This window comes from Dioscorea cayenensis, chromosome 15 (assembly GCF_009730915.1).
Source record: "Dioscorea cayenensis subsp. rotundata cultivar TDr96_F1 chromosome 15, TDr96_F1_v2_PseudoChromosome.rev07_lg8_w22 25.fasta, whole genome shotgun sequence".
Taxonomy (NCBI): domain Eukaryota; kingdom Viridiplantae; phylum Streptophyta; class Magnoliopsida; order Dioscoreales; family Dioscoreaceae; genus Dioscorea; species Dioscorea cayenensis.
In genome coordinates this window covers 3,145,250-3,150,209 of record NC_052485.1, presented here as the reverse complement: position 1 = coordinate 3,150,209, position 4,960 = coordinate 3,145,250, and positions in this window count along the sequence as shown.

Genomic DNA, 4,960 nt, shown 5'->3' with positions numbered 1-4,960 from the left:
TTCTTCTTGGCTTCCTTCTGTATATGACTTCTCTTGAATATCCCATCGATCTCTCCAAGTTCAGCACCATCTTCCTTTACATAATCACCGTCCATCCACTAATCGAAAAATCACACAAATTTGTAAGACATAAAAACCATGATCTTTCTTACCCCCACCTACCCCTGAACTCCTTCCACCCATTGCTCCTTCTCCCTTCACAATCCCTCCCACAGCCCGTGCTCATTGTCCGTTCATCCTGCGTCTACATATCTTCTTGAGTGAGTTTGATATTAAGAACAATATCTCAATGGACAAGAAAACAGTATAATAAAACGATATAAATTCTTTGAGTAAAAGTAACTCAGGCTATATTGCACTAAAGTACATGGTATTATTAGAGTAGAATGGAAGAGCAATATTATTTTCTTTGCTATAATATTATAGCAGATTTTGATTTAAATTTTAAAGCAAACTAAAATCATTAATTATGATATAAATATTAATCTTGTGGGAGACAAACACAATTTAAATATATATATTTATTTTACCTTACCATATCTTTCACATGTGGAGTCATAATGAGTTTTCAATATAGTCTTTGCTTCATGAAATATAACTATTCTTTAGCAATTCTTATTATTTTTCTTTCGAAATTCTCGTAACACTGGCGACAATCAAAATATTATTATTAAAACTGTCTTGAAAATATCAAATACAATGAGAGTCTAGGATATTTGCTATAAAATATATGTGCTAAAATCATTGGGTGAGATCACCCCATAACAGAGCAACATCATATTATTAAAGGTTGGTTTCAATTCGGAATTTTCCCATGTGTTAAAAGTAGAAGCCATATAAAAGCAGATAAAGACATGACATTTAAAGTGCTATATCCCTCCCTATTCTCATGTTCTTCTGTGATTTTCATGTGCCCACTTAAAAATTATATAAAGTATTAAATATTTTTTATTGCGCTTAACATTTAATACTGCTTTTACATATTTTCAATAAATAATGAAGGAGGAAATATTTTTGAAAAATGTAAAACATATAGGGGAAATTACAGTAAAAGATAATAATTAAAAGTGAGAGAGAAACTGACGAAATTTTGTTAGATTTTTAATAAAGTAATTTTAGAATGTTAATATAAATTTTATAAATTTGAACCGATTTTGAGCAATTAGTCATGAGTCTAGAAAAAGTGTGAAAATGAATAAATTTCTATTATAATCTATAATAGAATCTAATGAGCCATAAATGTTGGATAATAAAAGAAATTAAAGTACATGATTAGAGCCGTTTGGTTAGCGGTATTGTTCAAATACACGCTAAAAATATTAAGGATTGATAATCCTATTCTCTAAATTTAATATTTATCTTGTATTACTCTAAATATGTGTAATCTCTACAGTGATAGTAGAGAGTTCAGTCAAACGCATGATTATATCAATTAACGTAATATTTTCAATTATATAATATTCTCATCTATAATATTATGGTAATCTTTATATAGTAATATGTCATTATTATAAACAAAAGGTCTCTAAATGAAAATTGCCTTATAAAACACTTCCCATAATTTTTAGACAATGGATAGCAAGAACATCATGTATTTTGATGGTGATTCTCATCCTAGTTCCTGCAGGTTATTTTTCAAACATTTGGTGTTTTGATGCTTTCTTTACTAAGAATGTTTACAAAAAGAAACTCGAATAATAATGTCATATCAGTTAATTAATATATATATACTATATATATTGGGACATATCATAGGTATTGAAGCAGGAACATTGTCAAAACTTGAGCAAAACTCAGGGCCTTTGTGTAAGTGCTCGAAATGCAATGCCTATTGTACGTGAGGGTTATGTAAAGGGATTATGTGTGATTAGGATTTTAAGATTTTGGTTTTAATTATGTGTCTTTATGATTGTTGAAAAAAATTTATAAGTTTCTAAATCAAGCATTGCTGAAAAATAAATAATAAGTCCTCTTTTGTACCATACAAAGTGTTTATTTATTTATTTATTTTATTTATTATTATTATTATTATTATTATTATTATTATTATGTATTGTAGGATGTTATGGTTTATGCTTCACTTAGGTTTAATTTTTATAATTCATCTTTTGTCTAGATACATTACCTTATCTAACACTCAAATTAATAATACATAACAAGCCTAAAGTCCAATTGCCCATCATTTGTATATAAAAATAGTACTTTGAGCATGTAAATCATAATAATATAGAAGAGGGGTAAGAGTGCTCAAGCACGCTCTTTCTTCTCCCTTTACTAGCTCGTTTATAGGGCATATATAAATATCAAACGCTACATGATAAGCTAACGTGATTAAAAGCATGTCGCCATGTTTTGAATTTTCAGAATACTAGCAACAATTAAAATTATTATTAAAATAATCTTGAAAATATCAAATATAACAAAGTCTAAAAATGATGATTTTTATTTACAATAAAATATATTTTACTTAAATCATTAGATAGATCCAACGCAAGACTTCGACATTTTATTTTTTTATCAAATCAAATTTCAAATGTTAAAATCCGTCCCAATTGAAAGGTTGAATTTGATTCTTGGATTTGCCCGTATTTATAAAATAAAATAAAATAAAAAACCTTTACATATCAAATATATATATTTGATATTATCTACTAAATTTAACCTGAGCAATTAAATATGAGTCAATAATAGAATGTGAAATAAATAAATTTTTTTATTAAAATCTAATTTTTATTAGAATCTAATGAGCCATAAATGTAGCACAATAAAAGAGATAAATTGTTAGGATTAGTCAATAAATATCTATTATTGTTAGGATTTAGTCAATAAATATATTGATTGGATTAGTTTTTGCAAAGTTTGTTAGATGTGATTCCTTATTTCTCTGCATTTCAGTTTGCTGGTTTTGTAAGGCTTTTATAATAGCCATTGTTGCTGCTAATAAAGGAGGATCTTCTTCTTAAAAACTTTTTAATTCTTTTACAACTATTTAGGGCCTCAACAATGAGGAACAAGAGCATCATTTCTTTTTATTTTGATGGTGATTCTCATCTTGGTTCCTGCAAGTAAGTCCAACTTTATTTTTTAAAAATACTTTTGGTGTCTGATGCTTGTTTAGTGAGAATGTTTACAATAATAATAGGTCTAATAATTTTATATTATTCAATTAACATTTATATTTTTTGGGATATATAAACTTGCTGGGCTTGGAGTGAAATTTTCATAGGCATTTGTATGATGTGAATGCAATGATCAATGTAAAAGTGAGGGCTATATAAGAGGGGGATTATGTGTATTTAGGGAATCATTGCATGTGTTTTTATGATTGTTAAAAAAATTTGTAAGCCTCTAAACCATGCATTATCAAATAATAAAGAATAAGACCCTTTTTTATACAAGTATTTTTTTTATTAAATTTAATTATTATTATTATATTAATACTAATAATAACAAGTTTCGATTTATTCTTCACCTTTGTTTGTTATATTATTTTATTTACCTCTTCGTACAAAAGACTAAATAAACAATTAGATTAATAATATGTAACAAACCTAAAGTTCAATTGTCCATTATTTTCTTATAAAAATGGTACTCTCAAGATAATAATAATAATAATAATAATAATAATAATAATAATAATAATAATAGGACTTCAGCATGAAAACTGAATTTATATTTTTTTTGAAATATTCATATCAATTTTTTCACTCTAAAAAATGTTTTTGTAAGAACCATCCATTATAGTTTTTGGAAAACACACAAAAAAAATTATTTTGAACGTAAATAGTTCTGAAAAATAATTTGGTTCGTGTATTTCTTAAAAAAAACTACTTATTTTGCAAGAAAAAAAATATAGAAAAATATAAATTAATTATTTTCTTCTATTTTCATCAAATAACTACTAGCATGGGCAATTTTGTACTTGTATCTGATATAAAATAATTTCATAATTCATAACTCAATAAATTGGTCATAGATAAAAATGGAAAGCCATAAATGTCTCATTCAATGACTTATAAATAAACATGAAAAGCAACAAATGTCCTCATTAAATCATTGATTATAACTATGGAAGGGAATTGAATATGAGAATGAGACCGTCCTATAGAACAAGCTCTGTGATTTCTATTGATCATGGATATCACCAAGTGTGCTTCTCTTAGCTTTTTCGTTCTTATGGTTCTTATCTTAGTTCCTGGTAAATCCATACACACTTTTTTTCTTCTATGCATAAATTACAAATTAATTGATTTAAATGCTGTGTTAATGAGTAGGTAACAAATAAACCAAAGGATTTTTGGTGAAGTGACACTGTTCCCACCGTATCAATTGATATTTGTGAATTTTTATTACGCCAAAAATAATAAGTACAAAAAAAGATCTCTAATGTGATAGTGGGCTTACAACTTAATTTTTATACTACGGCTATACTCATAATCTATTTCAACATTTCTCATATTTATGAAAATTAATAAATAAATTAACATAGGTCTCTTTTTCTATTGGTTGTTATGTTATAATGTGTGCACAAGTATATATAATAAATGTTGATGATATATATTGAATCAGAGGAGGGTCTGTTGGAGGCGCAAACGGATGAGCCGCCGCCGCCAGAAGAGAATTTATGCAGGGCATGGAGCAATTATTTTAAAGGTTTTTGCTGGTCTGATTATAACTGTGCCAATGCTTGTAAACGCGAGAATTACTTAACTGGCCTTTGTGTCATCAAGCTCAAACCATTTGGGATTCATTGTATTTGTGAATACAACTGTTGAAATAAATATTATGAGGGCATGTAATCTTTCTTAAAATAAATAACATGAATAACTCAGTCCAAAAGCTGAAGCGCTCTCTTGCATTCCTGAATTCAAGGGTCACATTCCTGTGGAGTCTTTATTTTTGGGTCGCCCTTTGCTGCTTCAGTTGTGTCTTTTTCCTTTTATTACTTGCTTTGTATCTT